At 42.9% G+C, this 11,840-nt stretch overlaps 1 pseudogene; it reads left to right on the top strand.

Moving 5' to 3' along the window:
* The first annotated feature begins 1,538 nt into the window (after positions 1-1,538).
* On the top strand, positions 1,539-11,554 carry LOC115676045 (probable metal-nicotianamine transporter YSL5; annotated as a pseudogene).
* The last annotated feature ends 286 nt before the right edge of the window (positions 11,555-11,840 follow it).

Genomic DNA, 11,840 nt, shown 5'->3' with positions numbered 1-11,840 from the left:
AAAAACGGATCATAAGGGGAAGCACCATACGTGGAGACCATTCGCTGCACACATGGCAAAGAGTTCTACACTCATGAGTCAACCACAGTTTTAAGGACTGTTCATATGTCGGCGTAGATACTACGTTTGTGTGAATTTCATCTGTTGATGCCATTTCATTTGGTTGGGGAAAATTATCCAAAAAGTCCTAAACCTATTGTACTTTTGTTAATTCAGTCCTAAACATTTTAAGCTTATCAATTCAGTTCTAAAATTTTTCACTTTTTGTCAATTGAATCCATCCGGTCAATTTTGGCTGGCCGGCGCTAACGTGGCTATTCGGCCAATGCTGACGTAGCAATTTTTAAATATATTTTTTTTCAATTTTTTAATATTTTTTTCTTTTCTTTCTTTTTTTCTGTCTTTTTTTTTTCTGCCCTTCTTCCCTACGTGGGCCTGCAAGGTCGACCTCACCGACCTTTGGCAAAGCTTGCCCTCGCCGGCCACTGGCGAGGGCGAGCCTCGCTCGCTGCTGCCTGGGCGAGATCAAGGCTGAACTCGCCTAGCTAAGGAGAGATCGAGCCCAACCTCGCTCGGCCAAGTCAAGGCTCAACCTTGCCCGACCATGGCGAGGCCGACTCGCCGTCGCTAGGCTAGGTGAAACCCAACGACGGTGAGGTCGGCCTCGCCTTAAATGGGCAAGATCACTGACCTCACCCAGGCAGCGGCTGGTGAGCTTTGCCAGAGGCCGGCGAGACCTCTAGTCGGTCGCCGGACCGACCAAAGGCAAGAAAGAAAAAACAAAAAAAAAAGAAAAAAGGAAAAAAAAATATTAAAAATTCGAAAAAAACATTTAAAAATTGCCATGTCAGCGTTGGCAGACTAAAATTGGCCGGATGGACTCAATTAACAAAAAGTGAAAAAGTTTAGAATTGAATTGATAAGCTTAAAAGGTTTAGAACTAAATTAACAAAAGTGCAATAGATTTTGGACAGCCTTCTACAGAAAAGGAGAGTTGAACCCTGCACCTGTGATACTAGCATCCTCACCCGTCAATCTTTTTACCAGTAAGGCCGCATGCCTATTGGCAACAAGGGGGAATGTATTGCCGGGAAAAATCAGAATATGAGTTGGGAGATTGACTCACAGTCCTCAAACAGCCAGTGTCGATGGCAACAAGGGGGAATGTATTGCCGGGAAAAATCAGAATATGAGTTGGGAGATTGACTCACAGTCCTCAAACAGCCAGTGTCGATCTCTATCCATCTCTCTCTCTCTCTCTCTCTCTCTCTCTCTCTCTCTCTCTCTCTCTCTCTCTCTCTAAATCTGCCTGTTTGGGTCCTCCTTTTGCCTCCATTCATAATAGCAGATTCCTTCCCTATTACATCCTTACTGAAAGTGTCGAATAATAGACTCAACAATATTTAGCCCATTGTTACACTATAAAGTCACCCACAAGAAAAGATTCACACCCACGAAGCACCTCCTAGAGAGATTCACAACCCAAGATCCCCACTCCCATCCTCTGTCAGAAAAGAGTGAACTTTTGGTGCAAAAAAACCAAAAAAATCACGAATGGGTAGAGACGACAGAGTAGAGAGTGGGCATGGCTCAAAGGACGAGCCCGAGGACAAGAGCCGTGCCAAGAAGGACAAGGAGGAAGAGGAAGAAGAGGTGATGATGTCGGTGGAGAGGGCATTCGAGGGCAAGGAGGTCCCGTCCTGGAGGTAACAATTGACGGTGAGGGCCTTCGTGGTGAGCTTCGTTCTCAGCGTCTTGTTCAGCTTCATCGTGATGAAGCTGAACCTGACGACCGGGATCATCCCGTCCCCAAATGTGTCCGCTAGACTCTTGGGCTTCTTCTTTGTCAAGACTTGGACCAAAGTGTTCGAGAAGTCTGGGATGTTGCAGGTCCCCTTCACGAGGCAAGAGAACACCGTGATTCAAACCTGTGTTGTCGCCTCCTCTGGGATTGCCTTTAGCGGTAACGGCAGCCCATTTTACCCTTAAAAATAATATTTTTAATACACTGTATCATAGGATTGGAAAATGAAAGATTGGTTTTTTGTAGGGGTGAATGGTTCCAGGTTTCGTACAGGTTCCTGGAACCTAGAACCTACCCATGAGAATAGGTTCCTCATTTTTTTGAAGCTAAAACCCATCCTACATCCCTTTGATCTTACCTGTGACAAGTTCCTGGGTCAGTTTCATGGTATACCTAGTTTCCACATGGATTATTAATTGAACAATTGCAGTAAATCATCACCAATGACCACAATTTGTTGATATGATTTATTGATTACAACTTATATTTAGAGACAAAAAGAATATAAAACATTAACAAGTCATAAAATGAAAGTTCAGATTAGTGGTTCTAGATTATACACTCATCATCTAACGCCATCGAATACCACATGATTACGTGAAGACATATATCAATAAAAAACATAAAAAACTTATTCCAGGTTTCAAGACTTGAAACCTGTTTGTCGAAATAGGTTATCCAATTTTTGAAACCTAAAACCTACCATGTATACCTTGGAATATGGAACTTACAGGTTCCCACCAGTCAGGTTCTTAGGTTCCAGAGTAGAACCTAAACCATGCTCGCCCTTAGTTTTTTTGCATGATTTTTTTCCAATCTCAATCGAACAGGAGGTTTTGGAATGCATCGCCAACCAGTCGGGGAGCACCTCCGGTGCAAATGACTCCAAGGATCTGTCATTAAGCTGGATTTTTTGCTTCCTCTTCATTGTCAGTTTTCTTGGGCTCTTAGCGGTGGTGCCTCTCAGGAAGGTAAATTAAATTTGACGGTTCGAACGACCAGAACATGGACATTGATTTCTTCTTTAGTTACAGGTTCCAGGGTTCTTACGATTTTATGTTACGTGATGATTTACATTGCATGAACATTTTCTCCACGTAGATCATGATCGTTGATTTCAAATTGACATATCCAAGTGGTACCGTGACTGCTCATCTTATCAACAGTTTCCACATGCCCGAAGGAGCCAAGCTAGCTAAGTTGGTAGCGTGAATTAGATTTGTTGTAATTTGATCCCGCCTGTTCTTATGGGCATGCTTTCTCGTGGTCGTGCAGGAAACAAGAGAGAGCGGTGGGGAAATTCTTTTCATTCAGTTTCTTGTGGGGTTTCTTCCAATGGTTCTACACTGCTGCAGATGGCTGTGGGTTTGCAAACTTTCCAACTTTGGGACTGAAAGCTTTTGAGAACAGGTGATCGTAGGACCGGTTTCGAATTATCTGAAGAATAAATTTCTGTTCTCATTCTATTTAGAATGTATTTCAGCTGGGCAAATATGAAGGTTCTAATTTGATTTTTCTGCAACGTACGTTGGTGTCGGGATGATCTGCCCCTACATCATTAACATATCGCTACCTCTTGGTGGGATACTGTCTTGGGGCTTGATGTGGCCTCTTATTGAGAAAAAGAGGGCGACTGTTATCCTAAACCAGATCCGGGCAACATGCACGGTATTCAAGGTTACATGGTAACATTAATCATTCGAGAAGAATGGCTTGGCTCAACTCTTTATCTTTGTTGCGATGCTCCTCTTTGTTGACACACGTTCTTTTATGTATAGGTATTCATATCCATAGCCATGATCCTCAGCGACGGCCTCTACAACTTCTGTAAAGTGTTGAGCCAGATCCTCTTGGGATTGTATCAAGTCAGGGAAAGAAACAGTCTTCTGACAGTCGCGAACAGCTCTCCCCCGGAGTCCCCTCAGCTCTCCTTTGATGACCAACGCCGAACGAGCCCCTTCCTCAAGGACCAAATGTAAGAATTTCCTAATGTGGGCTTCATATAAGAATTTCCTAATGTATGCTTCATTAATTGAAATTAATTGAATTAGTTTGGTCTAATAAAGGTGAAATATGTGGGTTCTTAATAAGTCTAATATAGGGCTGGCTGGTGTGGGCCGAGTACGGTCCGGCCCGTAATGAGAGGGCCCATGGTCGAAGACTCTATAAATAGCGCTCAAGTCCCTCCCCTAACCTGATTATGCACAATCTGACTCACATACGGATCTAGAGAGAACTTTCTTCTCGTGAGTGGCAATCTCATTAGGCCAGTGTTCTAATGAAGGGTATAGGGAAGAAGCACTTGAGTTCGTGTTCGGAAACCGTCGCAAATTCCTCGTCAAGTTCGATGGATTCCAAACCAGGTATACGAATCGATAATTTCTCCAATAACGTGTTTCGGTTTCTGATTATGGTGATCCTGGGCGTGCCATTTTCGTGGCCATGTGGTATCAGAGCCTGCCATAGATTAGAACTGAAACATGCGGATTAGGACCGTTTTCGTTATGCCTGAGAGGCTTTTACCTATTTTCGGAATTTTTTGTCGGATGAATGTAAAATTTTATTACATATTCTGAATCTACTCATTGAGACGAGAAGAATGATGGGCGGCACGTCACCGGAGGAGGCCGCACGCGCCCTTACGCGCTGACCTGCCGGCGGCGGCGACTCGTGACGGCCACGCACGGCCGTGCCGAACCGGCGCGTTTTCCGCCGGTAACCGGCGGATGACGTCAGCAGGGGGTGCGGATCCGGGTTGACCTGGACCCGGACCCGACCCGATCGTTGACCCGACCCGACCGTTGACCCGACTGGTCAATCGGTCGGACCGGTCCATTGACCATTGACCGGTTGGACTGGTCAACTGGTCGGACCGGCTGTTCATACCGGTTTGATCGGCTGAACACGCGCGCACGCGCCGCGCTTTCCAGCGGCGCGTGAGGGCGCGTCCGACGTCCGTTTGGGACGTTCTTGGTACCGACGCGCTCGTATCGAGATTCTCTACATTGTGGTGTATTTATTTTACATGTTTGAATCTTTTACAGATGTGAAAATATGTATAGAACCCTATATACGCCTATTTTTAGGGTATTTTCTTATATTTCTCTATGGTTTCGGAAATGAATATGGTAGCTCACATGTATATCACCACATAAGGACTATGTAGAGTGTAATTCATTGTCTATCAATGAATGGAACAATATAATTAGCATGACATGTAATTTCAGAGATATACGCCCCTGTCTTTACGTCTAGCATTATATGTATATAATGAATGTGATACATAAAGTTCATATCCCCGGTATGAGAGATTTTCAAGGATTCAGTTGGGTAGTGAGCCAAAGTGGCACACTTGACTAGGTTTGAGAAATATCGGTCTCATATTGTGGTGGGATGTCTCCTGTTCTATTGCGTGATCATACTCCCAAAGGAGGTGATCTTGTATCGGTTCATGGAGGGGTACATGTATAGCATGTGCTTGAGAAATGACTGATCTTAGTGGTTCATACACTCAAAGGTGGTGTTTTCACGAAAGATTAGAATATGTTCTCATGGCCGCTGTCATGTGGAGAGTATACAACTGCATGTCATATTTTTTGCCCAAAGGTGATTATGTGATGATGTATGTAATCTCTGGATAAGTACTCACATGATGCTGATTGTATTGTTTGTTTGTTTTCCAGTCACCTTTTCTGTAAACAACAATTTCATTTTCATTGAGGTCCTTACTGGGTTGAACTTTAAGAAATGAAAAGAGGATTTTCTATTTGGAATGGAGCTAGCGGATGTTCACATTGCTATTACAAAGGATAAGCCGGCAGATATCACGGCTACCAGTACTGAAGCTGAGAAAACGGACTATGCTGCCTGGGAAAAGAGCAATAGGATTTGCTTATTGACAATGAAGAAATCCATTCAAGAACACTTGAAAAGTGGTTTGCCAGCTAACTGTACTGCTAAGGAAATGATGGCAGCCTTAGAGGCCAGAAACTGCATTTCATCTAATGTTGAGGTTGGTACACTTCTTAAAAAACTCTTCAATATGAAGTATGATGGTACTGCTAGGGTTAGAGATTATGTCCTTAGGATGGTAGACCTAAAAACGAAGCTTCAAGCTCTTAATGTTTCCATTCCTGATGCTTGCATTGTGCATCAAGCCTTGAACATCCTTCCACCTGATTTTGGGATTATAAAGATAAATTACAATTCTCAAGATGAGACTTGGTCAGTGAATGACTTGATAGCAAGGGTGGTGGCAGAGGAAGAGAAACTTAAGAAGGAAAAAGGGCATCTAGCCTTATATGTTTCTGGTTCCCACAAAAGGAATGATAAGAAGTCTAGAAATCGTACTCATAAAGGTACTCATGACACTACCGGTCAATCTGACAATATGGGTCCAAAGAAAACATCCTTCAAAAGGGATGGTGACCGCTGCTTCTTTTGTAAGAAGAAATGTCACATAAAGAAGGACTGTGGAAAATTCAAAACTTGGTTGTCCAAACGTGAGCCTACAGGTAATGATTCTTTGGCACTTGTTTGTGAATCCAACCTATCAGAAGCACCATCCAGTTCTTGATGGCTCGATAGCGGTGCAACTAATCATGTTGCGTTTACCATACAGGGATTCATAAATCGGAGGAAGCCAAATCAGGATGAGTCAAGACTCAATGTGGGAAACAACGAGAAAGCATTTGTGGGAGATGTTATATTGATTCTAGACTCTGATTTTAGATTAATGTTGAAAGACACTTTTTATGTACCTTCTTTTAGACGGAACTTAGTTTCCGTATCGTGTTTGGATATGTATGGCTACTCTTTTGAAATCAAGAACAATGTTATTTCTTTGTTTCTTAATTCAAATAGGGTTGGGTGCTGTAATATGTCCAACGGATTGTACAGATTGTGTTTGTCTCCTAATGACATATACGTCACTTATACGGCTGGAAAAGTTGTTTCCAAGAGACCACTACCTAAGGAACAGTTTTATGCATTGTGGCATAAACGGCTTGGTCATATCTCTAAGGATAGAGTAGAAAGGCTGATAAAGACTAACATCCTGCCTGGTCTTAAAAATGACCTAGAGACATGCATAGACTGTTGTGGAGGTAAAATGACTACGATAAGGAAGAAAACTGCAGTCCAAAGTTCTGACCTGTTGGAGGTCATACACACTGACATAAGTGGACCCTATACGGTAACCTTGTGTAGAATTTTTTATTTCATCACATTTATTGATGACTATTCTCGATATGGCTATCTGTACTTGATTAAAGAAAAGTCTGAGTCTCTTGACAAGTTCAAGATTTTTCGGACTGAAGTCAAAAAACAGTTGGGAAAGGTCATAAAGGTTGTTAGATTTGACCGAGGTGGAGAGTATTATGGCAAGCATGGCGATGCCGGACAGCTTAAGGGGCCATTTGCCAAATACTTAGAGGATTCTGGGATAGTGACTCAGTTTACTATGCCTGGGAGTCCTGAGCAAAATGGTGTAGCCGAAAGGCGCAATCGCACCCTTATGGAAATAGTGAGGAGTATGATTAGCAGGACAAATTTACCTGGTTTTCTATGGGGTGAAGCTTTGAAAACAGCTTTGTACATTCTGAATCGTGTACCTACTAAAGCTGTTCCATTGACTCATTTTGAGTTATGGACTGGACGTAAGCCTAGCTTAAACCATCTTAAGGTTTGGGGATGTCCTGCAGAAGTGAAGTTATATAATCCAACATTAAGTAAGTTGGACTCTAGAACCACTCGGTGTTACTTTGTATCTTACTCGGATCATTCGAAGGGATATCGGTTCTATAATCCCAATGGAAGCATAAGAATTGTGGAATCACAGCCAGCGAAATTTCTGGAGTTTGATGTGGCCGAAGAAAGTAGCTGCTCACAGACTATTGAGGATAATAGTACGGTGGGTAATGTTGTATCTTTATCTTCTCCCATACAGATAATTGTGGAGACTCCCACACCACATACTGAACCTGTTGAGGCTCATAATCTTGTTGTCGAGACAGCTCCTAATGAAGTTCCTCAAGGCTCTCAGGTGCAGGATGAGGCTGTTGCTGCTCCAGTAAGGAGATCCATTAGGGAGAGACGATCAGCCATACCACCAAACTATTTAGTCTATATAGGAGAGCAAGACTACGATATTTGTTCTGTGGCTGATCCAGTGACTTATGCGGAAGCTGTTTCTTGTCCTCAGTCGGAACTGTGGTTGGATGCAATGAGAGATGAAATGCAGTCTATGAAGCATAATAGAGTTTGGGAACTTGTTGAATTACCTGAAGATCATAGACCCATTGGCTGCAAATGGGTGTATAAGACTAAAATGGACTTTAAAGGAAAGATTGATAAGTTTAAAGCCAGACTGGTAGCCAAGGGTTTCACTAAGAGAGGAGTAGACTATGAAGCAACTTTTTCTCCAGTCTCTTCTAAAGATTCTTTCACAGTGATCATAGCATTGGTAGCTCATTTCGATATGGAGTTACACCAGATGGATGTTAAAACTGCCTTTCTCAATGGAGACTTTAATGAAGAAGTCTATATGATGCAACCCGAAGGCTTTGCGGCAGATGATTTAGGTATGCTTGTATGTAGACTGAAAAAGTCTATTTATGGTCTCAAGCAAGCTTCTAGACAATGGTACTTGAAGTTTCATAGTGTTGTCGCTTCATTTGGTTTTATTGAGAACAAAGTAGATCAGTGTATATACTGCAAAGTCAGTGGGAGGAAATTCATTTTCCTTATACTCTATGTGGATGATATCCTGCTTGCGAGCAGTGACCTTGGTTTACTGCATGAGACAAAGCGGATGTTGTCAAAGAACTTTGATATGAAGGACCTTGGTGAGGCGTCTTTTGTTCTTGGCATTGAGATTCATAGGAATCGTTCTCGCCGACTATTGGGTTTATCTCAGAGGGCATATGTTAATCGTGTCTTAGAAAGATTCAACATGCAGCAATGCAAGCCAGGAATTGCTCCTGTCACTAAGGGTGATAAGTTGAGTCTGTCATAATGTCCTTATTCAGATTTTGAGAAAGCCCAAATGAAGAATGTACTTATGCTAGTGCACTTGGGAGTATTATGTATGCTCAAGTATGTACTAGACCAGATATTGCTTTTGCAACAGGACTTCTAGGCAGATATCAGTCAAATCTAGGACACGATCATTGGGTTGTTGCCAAGAAGGTTTTAAGGTACTTAAAGAGGACAAAAGACTATATGCTGATTTACAAACATGTTCAGGACCTACAGCTAGTCGGGTATTCGGATTCAGACTTTGCTGGCTGTCAGGATGAAAAGAAGTCGACAACGGGTTACATCTTTAAGTTAGCAGGAGGTGCAGTATCATGGAAAAGTGAGAAACAGAAATCAATGACATTCTCTACCATGCAAGCGGAGTTTGTAGAATGCTTTTCAGCCGCTACTCAGGCAATTTGGCTCCGGAACCTCATTAAGGAGTTGACCGTATTTTATTTTGTGGATAGGCCCATACAGTTGTATTGTGACAATAACTCTGCAGTGTTGTTTGTTAACAACAACAGAGGTCTCAAGGGGTCTAAGCATATGGAGGTCAAGTACCTGACTATAAAGGAAAAAGTTCAAACTGGTGACATTGCAGTAGAGCACATTTCAACAGATGATATGATTGCAGATCCGCTAACTAAAGGCCTTCGCCCTTGTGTATTTGATCGACATGTCATGAACATGGGCTTAGGAGTATCATGGGATACTGTTAATTAGTGGGAGCTGTTTAGTTTTATGTTACTCTTATGAAGTTTGTATCTGATTTTGTTACATTTTGTAATATTTGAATATGTATCAACTCTTTTGCATTCAATGAGGTATTTGTGAATGTAAATTTATCAAGTTGAGTACACATATTTGATGAAAATCTCGAGGCATTGTGTAAACCTTGAGTACAAGCTATGGGGCATTCTTGATATTAGCCTTAACGATATGTCTTGTTACACATAAAGTACAGTTAACTATCAAGGTAAGACATATGCAAGTTCGTTCGAACCATGAAGGATATTCTCTAGTGACACACTAGGTTTTGTGACACTTAAGGAGAGAGAATTTGAACTGACAAAATGGACAACACATGAAGTATCACTCATTATGAGGTATTGTCCATTTGGCACACTACCATATTGAATCCATATCAGTAAAGTTGAAAGCACTCGTGACCATGGAAGGCTTTACGTGAGTACATGTAGTTACCACCGTGATTCGGTGTTCGAGATTTTATGGGATCGGATTGACTATTAAGAATAATTTCTAGACCAACATAAGGGTGCGCACACAGTTCTATTTCAATTAATATCGCCCAAGTGGGAGAATGTAATAATTTCATAATGTGGGCTTCATTAATTGAAATTAATTGAATTAGTTTGGTCTAATAAAGGTGAAATATGTGGGTTCTTAATAATTCTAATATGGGGCTGGCTGGTGTGGGCCGAGTACGGCCCGGCCCGTAATGAGAGGGCCCGTGGTCGAAGACTCTATAAATAGCGCTCAAGTCCCTCCCCTAACCTGATGATGCACAATCTGACTCACATACGGACCTAGAGAGAATTTTCTTCTCGTGAATGGCAATCTCATTTGGCCAGTGTTCTAACGAAGGGTAGAAGGGAGAAGCACTTGAGTACGTGTTCGGAAACCGTTGCAAATTCCGCGTCAAGTTCAATGGATTCCAAACCAGGTACGCGAATCGATAATTTCTCCAATAACGTGTTTCAGTTTCTGATTATGGTGATCCTGGGCGTGCCATTTTCGTGGCCAACACCAAATCCCCACGAGTTTCACCGTCGGAGGCTATGTCGTGTTTGCAATAATCTCCATCATATCTCTCCCTCACATACTCCAACAGCTTAAGTGGTACCACATATTGGTCATCTACGTTGCGGCCCCCACCTTGGCTTTTTGCAATGCGTATGGGTGCAGGCTCACAGACTGTTCCCTCGTGTTGACCTATGGGAAGCTCGCCATCTTCATGATCGGGTCGTGGGCCGGCGCGTCCCACGGCAGGGTCCTTGCCAGCCTCGCCACTTGCGGGGTCATGATGAACATCGTCTCCACAGCCTCCAACCTGACTCAGGACTTCAAGACTGGGTACTTGACCTTGGCTTCCCCTCGATCCATGTTTGTGAGTCAGGTGACTGGGACAGCCATGGGCTGTGTCATATCTCCATGTGTCTTCGGGCTGTTCTACAAGGCATTTAAGGACCTAGGTCTTAGGACTAGTGCGTACCCCACCCCCTATGCCAGCATCTACCGGAGCATCGCTATATTGGGAGTGGCGGGAATCTCGTCGTTGCCCAAACACTGCCTCACTCTCTGCTATGGATTCTTCGCGGCCGCGATAGTCATAAACACGATCAGGACTTAGTTCCCAAGAAGTACTCCAGGTTCATCCCGCTCCCCATGGGCATGGCGATACCATTTTACTTGGGATCGTATTTCGCTATGGACATGTGCGTTGGGAGCCTGATTTTGTTCTTGTGGGAAAGGACCGACAAGACCAAGGCCGATGCGTTTGGACCGGCAGTCACATCGGGACTAATTTGCGGGGATGGGATGTGGACTTTGCCGAGCTCCATACTCGCCCTTGCAGGCGTGAAGCCGCCGATTTGCATGGAGTTCTTGTCCAGGGCAGAGTTGACGACTTCCTGAAGAAGGGCTCATGAATCAAGCGAAAAAGATGGGTTTTAGGGGAATTGTAGCCCAAGTAGCACCGACACAAACACGCGACACGCAACAAGACACGACACGACATGCCGACACGTCATTTCTCAAAAAGTAGAAAATTCTAACATATTGGAGTATGTTGTATATTAAATATATATTTTTATATATGATAAATTATCATTTTTATGATTATTTCAATCAAATTAATTTGATAAATTATCCATGAGATATTTTATTATGCCATTTGATATGGTAAAGTTCCTCTGTTTGGCCATATATATTTTTCTCTTGGAGTGACCTTTTTCATTTTTTTCCTCCGAGTCGGCCTCCGGAATGTGTCAGTGCT

Source organism: Syzygium oleosum, unplaced genomic scaffold (genome assembly GCF_021117445.2).
Source record: "Syzygium oleosum isolate NSW1041296 unplaced genomic scaffold, Sole_v2.1 Sole_v2.01, whole genome shotgun sequence".
Classification (NCBI taxonomy): Eukaryota; Viridiplantae; Streptophyta; class Magnoliopsida; order Myrtales; family Myrtaceae; genus Syzygium; species Syzygium oleosum.
The sequence above is the reverse complement of the archived record's forward strand: the minus strand, read 5'-3'. Positions and strand labels throughout refer to the sequence as shown.